Source organism: Lynx canadensis, chromosome X (genome assembly GCF_007474595.2).
Source record: "Lynx canadensis isolate LIC74 chromosome X, mLynCan4.pri.v2, whole genome shotgun sequence".
In the NCBI taxonomy this organism is placed as follows: Eukaryota; Metazoa; Chordata; class Mammalia; order Carnivora; family Felidae; genus Lynx; species Lynx canadensis.
In genome coordinates, this window is record NC_044321.2 from 51,847,133 (window position 1) to 51,858,095 (window position 10,963).

Here is a 10,963-nt window from a genome sequence, read left to right on the forward strand (position 1 = left end):
TATCTCATAGATAGAAACTTCTGAGTGAATTTGAAAGTAAAGTACTGGGAGTTAAGAGTGGAGCCAGTTTGATTTTCTAAGTCTTTATCTAACTCTCTTGGACTCCTATCTTATTTACTTCATTCATTCTTTATATCTAAGAAGCTAAACAAAGGTCATCTTCAGCTCAGCATTTCTAATGATCATAAATTGGAAATTTAGTTCTTTTCTGCCTAAAATTGCCCTTGTAGACTGTGAAGATAACTGGCCTGAATTTCATATTTGTTAGTCAGAACCATATTATATATTTTTGTTGATTGCTTCAAAATCCCTACCCTTCATAAATCGTTTCATTACATTTCAATCCTGTCTCTGCTATTTACTAGCTCTTCAACTTTAGGCAAGTGACAGCTCTTCATCTATCAAAGGGAGATAATCATAATATCTCCCTCATAAGGTCATTGTGAGGAAATTACATAAAATAATACACGTAAAGGGCTTGAAACAGTGCCTGTTACTTAGTAAGTTCACAAGTATGTATTCATTACTATTTTTTATGATTTGTATTTATTTTTAATTTGAGAAAGAGAGAATCCCAAGTAGGCTGTATGCTCAGCATAGTGCCCAATGTGGGGCTTGATCCCATGACCCTGGGATCATGACCTCAGCTGAAATCAAGAGTCAGACATTCAACCAACTGAGCCACCCAGGCACCCCTATTTACTATTATTATTATTGTTATTATTATTATTATTATTCAAATTTAACCTCTTTTTAGCTCCAATGTCTTTGCCTGGTTTCTCCCAGAACACATTTAGTGTGTTGGATAGGACTTTGGGCTTTAATTATTCTAGTACATCCGTAGATACTCATAGATTTTCTTAGATTAATATTTACCTTGTTGCATAAGTGGTTTCTCAATTTACACAAGGTCACCATGTTCTTCCTTATCTCTACACTTTTATTCATGTCTTCTCCTCTGATTGAAAGACTTTTCTGACTAGTGATCTTATTATTCTTTAATGACCTTTTAAAACTGCCTCTTCTGTGAAGTTTCTTGTCCAACTAGTTGGAATTAAGTTTTCTTTCCATGATCTTAACTTAAAAATTCCTTGTCTTCGTGATTAAAGGGCACTGCATCTGTACTTTCCCTGGCTATTCATGACTCATTGGGTAAATTTCAAACCCTCCACATAATATACAAGACCTTTCCCACTTTGGCACCCTGCTTACCTCTCCTACTACCATTCTTTGAGCTATTCTTTCCTTTGCTCACTCAATTCGAGGCCACATGAGCCTCCTTATTTTCCTGGAATAGAACACATTTTTTTGCATATCAGAACCTTTACACCTGCTGTTTCTTTTGCTTGGAATGACATTTCACCAATTATTTACTTAGTTCACTTCTCATTTTTCAGACAGCCTTCAAAGGTTACTTCTTGTGAGAGCCTTCCTTCATCTATCCAAGCCTGGTAGATTATGTTATATGTTCTCCCAGCCTTCTGTGCTTTCCTCTTTCTTGTCATATTTACCCATTACTGTTTGTTTAATAGCTACTTTCCACTACACTGCAAGTGTCAAGAAGGCAATAATTGTATGTGTCTTGTTCATCTACGTATCCTGAGTGCCTTGCACCATGCCTGATACTTAGAAATCATTCAACATATATTTGTTGAATAAAAATAATCTATTTAAACCTTATTGTAGAGATGGAAATATGGAGGCCCATAGAGGGAGAGGGATTTACTCAAGGTCACACAGAAAATCAGTTACAGAGAAGAAACCATAGGCCAGAACTCCTAAACTCTGGTGAAGTGCTCTTTGACATCCATGCACTCTAGTATAGTACTTGTTACTTATACATGCTTATGTATCAGTCTGGCTCATAGACTAGGCTGTGAATTCCTTGAGGGCAGGGACCACATCTTCTACATGTGCTGTCCAATTAGCTACTTGCTATATGTGCCAGTTGAACACTGGGAAACATGGCTAGTCCAAATTGTCTAATTGTGTAAAATGCACACTACATTTCAAAGAATGTAAAATATCTCATTAATACATTTTTACATTGCTTACAGGTTAAGATAACATTTTAGATGCATTGGGTTAAATAAAATATATTATCAAAATTATTTTCACCTATTCATCTTTCAAATTTTAATGTAGCTATTAGAAAAATTATAGCTCACATTACATTATATTAGATATATATTATTGGTCTGTTATATATTTATTTTTTCTCCTTGGTACCAAGCATAGAGCTTTGTAGTCAGTAAGTGCTCAACACACCCTTGTTGAATAAAGTTGAACTGTAGTTGGTAGGTTAATTGCTGCCACCTCTCTTGCCAATGTCACTGGGCTTGTGTGGAACATCACAGTAAATCTTTTGTCCCCAGGCCCAGGTGTACATGAAGTTTTGCAGTCCTGGCTTGGAGGTGCCTTATAAATATCTTCACCCTTTAGTTCCCTTTCAGAGGAAGCCTCATTGCAATCATGTGCACAGCAATCACCAGGGTTAAGGTGGATTGTGTAGACACTGGCCTCTTGCACAGGAAGTGGCCTCAGCTTTGCAATTGTTCTTGGGGACTTTTCTTGACAGGTTTCCAACAGGAAGTTGGGGGTAAGTAACAGAGAGAGAAACTGGAAGTTAAAGGGAGGCCTTCTCAGTTTCTTCATGGAGGTGAGGCAAGCTAAAGAGTATGGGCAACTTGGGCTATGGGGATTCCTTCTTTTGCTAATTCACTGATAAATTCATTTATTCAATTTGCAGTTCCTGAGAAACTATTTCATGTCTGACCCTGTGAAGAAAATAACGGACCAAACATGGTTCCTACTTTGGGCTGTTCTTGGTCTCCTGGAAGAGACAGACACATAAGGTAGTATGAAAAGGTTTTGGACACTAGAGGCAAGCAAAGCAGGGATTAATTATTTTCACTGGGAGAAGACTAGTCAGAGAAGTCTTTTCAGAGACAATGAGCATCATTATTTTCTCTCTCCATCTTTTGACATCTAGCTAAAATACTACTTTTCTAAGAGCCACCTTTTTGCCCCTGCCCTGGAACAATTACACCTTTCTTACCCACTCTTCTGATAGCACTTGTACCTTTGTCAAATTACTTACACTGAAGAAATACATGGTTCCTTGGATGCATGCCTGTCCAAAAATCCCTCAATATGATGTGATGGCTGAGGCTCAGACAGGCTGTGCCTGATTTTTTAAGGGCATATAGTCAATGAGTTATAGAGGTGGGTCTATAACTCAAGGGCTAAAACCTACAGTCCAAAGCAAAAGACTCTGACCTAAAATTCAGTTTTTCTTTCCATTCCAGTACTGAGTCCAGTGTGGGACTCCAGCACAGACTAACAGCTTTCCCTACCCAATGCCCTTCTCTCTCATCCTCCTTCATAGACTTAGCCAAGTCAAAAAGCATCCAAAATGAGAGAACTGTGTATCTTTTGGTTGCACAACAGACTTAAAGGAAAGCTCCCTTTGTGCTGTTGCTGCAAAGTTGGCCCTTCCCAGCATGCTTTGTGCTTGTGTGGTAAAGAGGAACTCCAAGAATCCCAATGCCTTTGCTCTAATTCAGGTCTTCTGCATAGATGGCATGATTTTCAGGTCTTCCTGGCTTCTAATGCTCTCTTCCATGGACGTACTGCGTGGCTCCAAGGGGCCACTCTTAATTACTACTTTATGTAAAGACATTGTTTCCAGAAGGCCCATGTTAAAAAACAAACAACAACAACAACAACAACAACAAAACACAGTAGAGTACTTTAACTGATAGGTGAGGAAAAAAAGAGTGGGCAGCTGAACTTAATCTCTGTGGAGTGAGTAGAACAGAGGGAGCCCCTCCCTGGGAAAGTGCCCACAGGACAACCTTGACTCCACCCCAAGCTTTAGTCAGAAATCAAAAATAAAAAGGAACTGAATCTTTCTAGAAGCCATATCTGGGGAAATTGGTCTCAAGGACTAGCCAATAAATTATTCTGGTAGAAAGGAGTTTCTGCAGAATAGTGTAACTGCAAGTGAATCTCTATCCCAAGCTGTGCCTACAGCCTCTAAGCCCTGCAACCACAAGTACACAGTGAGGGGTGGGGCAGGGATAGAGAAGTTTATAAAGAAACCAGGGAGTATTTGAATATTGAGCCACTAAGATCATCTAATCCAGCTTTTGTTGTTTAAATGGAAAACCCAAGCTAGGGGGGGAAACACAGCTGACAAATCTAGGACTGGGGCACAAGGGCCCTGGCTCCAAGCATATGGTCTTTTCTCTTGAACTTGAATTTATAAAACTGGATGTAGCTTGGATAGATTATTCAACAGGGCTTGAGCATGGTCCAGGGTACTACTTCTGCTATGTAGACTAAGGACTGGGACTTGAGCACTGCAATCATTGAAGGCAATCACAAGTATACCGTAAAAGAATTGAAAAAAAATTGCCTCTCTCTTCTTCAGTACCATCAGGATTCATGATGTAGAATACTGCATAATGGGAATCCAGTGTCTTCCAAACTATGAATGGGGACTGCCCAAAGATTGCAAACATGTGGCACCAAGAGGTCACTCAATTTCTTCTCACACTTTTCACGTCCTTCATGAAGCCTGAAAGTCACAATTGAACTTAAGGATCTGGCACCATATTTTTCTTCTCAAGGTCAACTACTTTTTTCTCTCCTTGTAGCCAGTGTGTGAGAGTAGAAAAAGCCTAACTTTTGGAGCCAGAAATACCTGAGTGGAAATTATATCTTCTCCATTATTTCTTAGTTTTGTGTTCATAGGTAAGTCACTTTACTTTTATGTGCCTCACTTTCTTCACATATAAATAAGGATAATGATAATACATACCATACCAAAGGGTTGATGATTAAATAAGATAACGCAGGTAAAGCACATAATTTTATTATTAATAGAAGTGAATTTCTTTCTTCCCTTCCTTCTTTAAGGCCCTTCGTGCCAAAATGTGATCTGTGGTCAGAGCTGTGCCAGCAGGGCCAGCTTTATAGGCATGTGACCTGTAAAATTTTCCAGGTCCCCATACTTAGAAATACCTCACACTTGGCTTAATCCTCTTCTTCTTCTTCTTCTTCTTCTTCTTCTTCTTATTTTTGGAAAAGTTTATTTGTTTTGGGAGAGAGAGAGTGGGGAAGGGGCAGAAAGAGAGAGAATTCCAAGCTGCCCTGTCAGTGAGGAGCCCGATGATGGGCTCGAACTCATTAACCACGAGATCATGACCTAAGCCTAAGTCAGATGCTTAATTGACTGAGCCACTCAGGTGCTCTGGCATACTATTCTGTTGTCACCATTCTGAAATCTTCTTTTTTTTTTTTTTTTACAGGAACCCCCCCCCCCCATTTTCATTTTACACTAAACCCTGCAAATTATGTAGCTGTACCAGGTGAGAAGCTGTGCCAGGGGAAGTAAAAAAGGTGTTTCAGGACCTGAAGACATTCTGACAGAGTGAGAGAACACATGCTTTGAAGTTGATAGAAGTGGATTTAAATTCCACATATACCACTAATTTGCTTTTTGATATAAGACATTTTCTTTCATCCCTCAGATCTGTTTCTCAATTTTGACAATGTAGATTTTCATTTGATAATGTCTCAGTTCTGACATTCCTCATTAACTCATTAACCCATTCCTCATTAACTCTAGGGAAAACTCTGACCCATAGGTAGAGCCTAGGGCAGCCAGAGGCTTTCTGCTTCAACTCTCTGCAGCTTGGAGAACCATTGTCTGTAGGATGTCAGCTACAAATGGGCTGGGGGGTGCATGGCAGTGGGAACTGTTGCTGCAGTAATGGACCCTTTCACAATAGCACTGTTTTGTCATTTTTCACCCAGATTTCCGTTGGTTAACCTCAGCCTTAACTTCCTCATTTATGTTTCCTCTTGAAGACATCAAGGACCCTTCAAAACACACGACGTTCCTGCCCCAGGCAAAACGCCCAGTTACCTCTGGCCACTGCAGTTTGGCTCATCACCAGGGAACCTTTGCCTCCTCCAAGACCAAGGCACCACTCCAGTAACAGGTATAATATCCATTTTCCCTCCCTGCTTGGATTCCCAAGCTGGGGGAGATCCAAAGGTGGCTTGGACCTACCTACCCTATTCTCTTTGGACTCTCCTCAGGGATTCTGAGTGAAGGGTGGGTGAGAAGAAGGTTCCCATTGGTTTTCTCTCTTGAAAATTCTAATGGTGAGAAGGAAAGATAACATTTCTTCCTCAAAAACATTGTTTAGGAGCTAGCCGCTTGGAAATGGAGTGTTCTTTGGAATCATGGGTCAGGAAATTTGAATAGCAGTCTTGAATTTGCCATTTATGCACTATGTATCTTTGATAAGTCCTCTCACCTTTCTAGAACACATTTTTGGCCTCTTATGCAAAGAAAAGGAAGGGAAATATTAGACGAATAGTGTCTAGAGGCTCATTTAGTTTTTATATCCCTTATTTTTATGATTGTCGACCCTCTGTTGAGAAAGACATAAGAGAGATGCTGAATAAATATATCTGGGTGGGGCTGAATGAGGGGATTAAACCATGCCTAAAAAAATCCAGACTGCTTCCAGTATGAGGAGGTCCAACTGGTTCAGAAGCAGGATACATCCTGCTGCTTGTTGTGTTAGCCCTGCTAGGGTAGATTAGGGGCAAATGATTTTATTTTGTGTAGTATGACACACTAAGAGAAGAGCTTTCAGAGTTCCTTAATACCTCTATGTCGATATTCACATTTTTTCCCATGGGTTTGGCAAGCCTTTCTCAATTTGAACCTGTTTTTCTTATACACACTCATTTGGAGAGGCATGCACTAGAACATCAAGAGTGGGAATAAAACCTATCTGGTTTCAGCTCAGCCACTGACTCCTTCCATTAATATTGAGGTGACATGGTCTATAAGGCTCTTCAATTTCAAGTATACTAAGAAGGAATATTTAGCCACTTCATATTTCTCTTTCTCTCTTTCTCTCTCTCTCTCTCTCTGATGAAGTCAGAAAGAGGTTTCACGAGGCTACAGGCACCTCCAATTTATCCAGGTCTTCTCACGGGAGCCGTAGCCAATGAGGGTAATGATAGAGCTTTCTGGACATGAGTCCAGTTCTGTCTTGCCACCGTGAATGCAAGCTCTATTAATCAACTTTCTTGGCTGGCCTCCACCCACAACTCCAGGGACTGAGCCACAGTGCCTATTAGCTCCTATATGGGAAGCTCTGAAAAGCTGAGAAAACTTTCCTAACAATTCTGCCAGGTAAGTCTTCTTATTCCCATTTCCAAAGAAGACAACTGAAGCTCAAAGAAAGATTTTCCCAATGCCATGATTGGCTAGTTGGTACTCAAGGCAGCATTAGAATCCAAATTTGTCTGATTTTTCCCACTATACTGTATATGGTGACCAAGATTGTTGCTTTTGCTGCTCTGGGTGGCTTGGGATGAATTGACTGGTATGGGAAATAAGGGGATGGAGAAAATTGTTTATAGACTTGTATTTAAAGTCACTCCTATATTTCAAATTGGAGAAGCATGTCATCCCCTCATCAACATCTATTAAACTAAAGGAGATAATATTAAAAAAACATTGTTGTTCCTAAAAGACAAGTCCCTCTGCCTTGTCTTAGCTCAAATAGGGCCTTCTGGCCTCATGGGGTACTTTTCTATTCCTGACAATCTTGTAATGTTTGCCACTTGTCATACCAGTATTTAATATGAGCCAGCTAATTTCTCACAGATCAACTGCCACAGCTGGAAAGTTGAAGCATTTGACACAGACAACCTGGATTTTTTTTTTTTTAATCAACAAGATCTGGGTGTTGCCAAGGGAATTACTCTGTAAATTCCAGACATGACCATGTTCCTAACAGCTTCCTTATTTCCCTAATGGTTCCCAATTTCCCTAATTGAAAGATACCAATGCCTCACTGCCACATCTACTGCTTGTCTTTTGCCATCATTGTGGACGTGTCTCCCTTTTCCTGGAGAGAGAGAGATATACAGAGCAGAGAGCTAAAAGAAACAATGAGGAAAGCTGAAAGGCACATTGAGGTGATATAAAGCATAACCTTAAACTATGAACAACTTGTATAACCTGCAGCTACTTTCTTCTTCAATATTAACCTTCATTTCCTCATTTATAATATGAGTGGGTAAGACTAGATGATGTTTCTTTTATAGCTTCCATTCTTGAGTCCTGATGGGACAAGGGGGCCCATGTTAGGCAAGGCTGAAGCCATACAACAGTCCTGTTTCATCTGTCCTGATCCTGTTAAATCAATTGTCATTGGCCCTTGCTTTCCTTCCCAATAGCACAACCACCATTTTTTGAATATCAAATACTGAACTAAAGGCTTTGCATACATTAACTCATGCCATTCTCACAATAACTTATTATGTAGGTACTCAAACCCATTTTGTGGATGTGGAAAACTGTAGCTCAGAGAGATGAGATAATTTATCTGAGGTTTCCCAGCTACTTAATGACAGTCAAAATTTAAGCCCATGTTTAACCTCAAAGTCTATGTTCATACCCACAAGACTGTGGGACTTTGGAAAGTGGGTGGGGGGGCTCATGGATACTAATCTGGGGCCTAGTCTTTTCCTGAGGTCAGAGAAGCAGGACAATGACCAAATTCTCTCCCTTATGCATATAGGAGCCAACTGAAGCTTGGAACTCCAAGGAATGCTAAAGCTATAGCCCGAGGACCTCTGGGTGAGCACTGGGGCCTCATCTGCAGTCCCAGCTGGGCTTCCCTTAAGGATCCATCTTCTGGTTGGGAGACTTATGCCTGTTTTTGCTCACTTCCTTATTCTGATGTTTCTGTTAGTCCTTAGCCTTTGAAGTTTTTCTGGGGCTCAGGGTGTGACTCCTTTTTCTTTCATTCCCTCCAGGGCCATATCTCCCAGGAAGATCTTGCCTCCTCACTGAAGCTCCTGGCCTGGCCTCCTGCAGTGCCACACTCCGTGTATTTGACAAGCTGAGTTGGACACTCCATGTGGTAGAGTGTCAGTTTGTCAAATACCCCAAGTGCGGCATATGCCTAACAGCTCCAAGCCAGGGCAGTTGGGATACAACAAATAAATTGGCAGCTGAATACAAGATCACTCTCCAAACACAAACTAAACTTTCACAAGTTATTTTCAGTGACTTGAGGGAACTGAAGCATTGTATCTGAGGGTGCCAGGGGAAAAGTCAGGCAACTCTTGAAGCCACAGATCTGGAATGTTTCTACACACATTGTTAGAGCCCAAGCAGGACATAATGGTCTTGAAAAGGTATATGGAATCCAGGGATGGAAGTGCTCTTTGATTTGTATTTTTTTTCTTCACATTCCTCTTACAGAGTCTCCTAGAAAGGACACCAGAATTCTCACACAAGCTTCATGATAGGGCTTAGAAACCCACTTTCCTGACACTCAGCCTTGGCTTCTAGACACAATTTGACCTTATCTTTCTCTTCTTCTTCATGTCTTTTCTCCTTCTGGTAATACTTTATCTATTTTTTTCTGCCTACTCAATTATTTCTCATACTTCTGGCTCAGAAAAATTCCAGTCTCTCCAAGGACTTTTGAAAGTCAACCTACACTTTTTTTCTTCTTCATTTGAAGAACACACCTTGCCTTAGCCCTTGTATGTACCCATTTCTTCTATTGTCCAATGGCACCTCTTGAATTATTAATAAACTTTTGCAGTGGATATTTTTAATTCCCCCCACGAAATTGTGAGGAAAATACTGTTTTCTTGAATTGCTGTCCCCCCTTTCTATCCCTACACCCAGTAGCTCTGGTTGCAGAAAATAATACATCTTTACTGATTGACTTTCTACTAAACTATTATCCTTGGATTTGGGTCAAGATGCTATTCAGAAATTTGTGAAAAAAATTAAACTGTGGTCACCATAATGCTATAGGATATGTGAGGTAATAATCAACATTGAGGGATTTTCCTCCTGAGAAATAGGGTAAAGGACTGAAATGGAAAAGCAAAAACATATGCTCAGAGGACAAATATGTTTTGAAATTATTTGGTAACTCAAAGTTATACAGGTGTTTTATTGCAGAATTTTCAGTGTCTTTAATTTTCTAATGTTGCATTGGAAATCTCAAGTAGAAAGATTTACGGAATGAAGCATTTTTTATTCCTACCTAATTGTGGATTCCCCCCCTCCCCCAGGGCCATCTCTTGGTCAGAATCTGGGAAAATGCCCTAGAGGGACTCCATATCTTCTGTCTCTCTTTTGGAGATCTGCTTTTTTTTTTTTTTCTCTTCCAGCTTTCCCTGAATGGCTATCTGCCTAAGACAAATTCTGTTATCATCCCATGTTTCTTTAGCCTATCCTACAGTCTTGAGATAACCCTGTACCTATGACTCTCTTACTGACTTGTCTTGTATGGAAAAAAAATATTAGTTTTGGGGCAAAGATGATTCCTACTGCAATGAATATATGATCCTAACAGTTCACAGGCCTGTTTTCTGGTCTCTGCTCTATCACTGACTTGATGTATGTGATTTTATACTGTCATGTCCCTCTCTAGGATGTATTTCCTCATATGTAATATGGGAGAATTAAAATTAATAATCTCCAAGATTTCTAAGATAAGAGACTTTGAGATATCCTTTGGAATTCATAGCTTCTATGGGAGTAGCAGGGGAGTGTTCCTGGGTTTGGGAATCCTTTTATTAATTTACTTTTGCTTGTGTTTTTAATTTTTTAAAACTTTTTTCAATGTTTATTTTTGATAGAGAGTGAGAGCAAGCTGGGGAGGAGCAGAGAGAGAGGGAGACAAAATCTGAAGCAGACTCCGTGCTGTCAGCACAAAGTCTGACATGGGGCTCAAGCCCACAAAACTGTAAGATTGTGCTGAGCCAAAGTTGGACACTCAACTGACTGAGCCACCCAGGCACCCCATTACATTTATTTTTATTTTAGAGAGAGAAATAACATTCACAAGTGGGGGAGAGGGGAAGAGGTAAAGAGAGAGAGAGAGAGAGAGAG

General features: G+C 40.1%; 1 long non-coding RNA gene across 2 annotated transcripts; it reads left to right on the forward strand.

Moving 5' to 3' along the window:
- Positions 1-5,890: 5,890 nt before the first annotated feature.
- On the forward strand, positions 5,891-10,562 carry LOC116737910. 2 transcript variants are annotated; one of them, XR_004343256.1, is made up of 4 exons: positions 5,891-6,011; positions 6,972-7,225; positions 8,622-8,680; positions 8,860-10,562. It is a non-coding gene; the product is annotated as an uncharacterized LOC116737910 (long non-coding RNA). The 2 variants fall into 2 exon arrangements; XR_004343255.1 differs by having other exon boundaries at positions 5,892-6,011; positions 6,968-7,225.
- Positions 10,563-10,963: the final 401 nt, after the last annotated feature.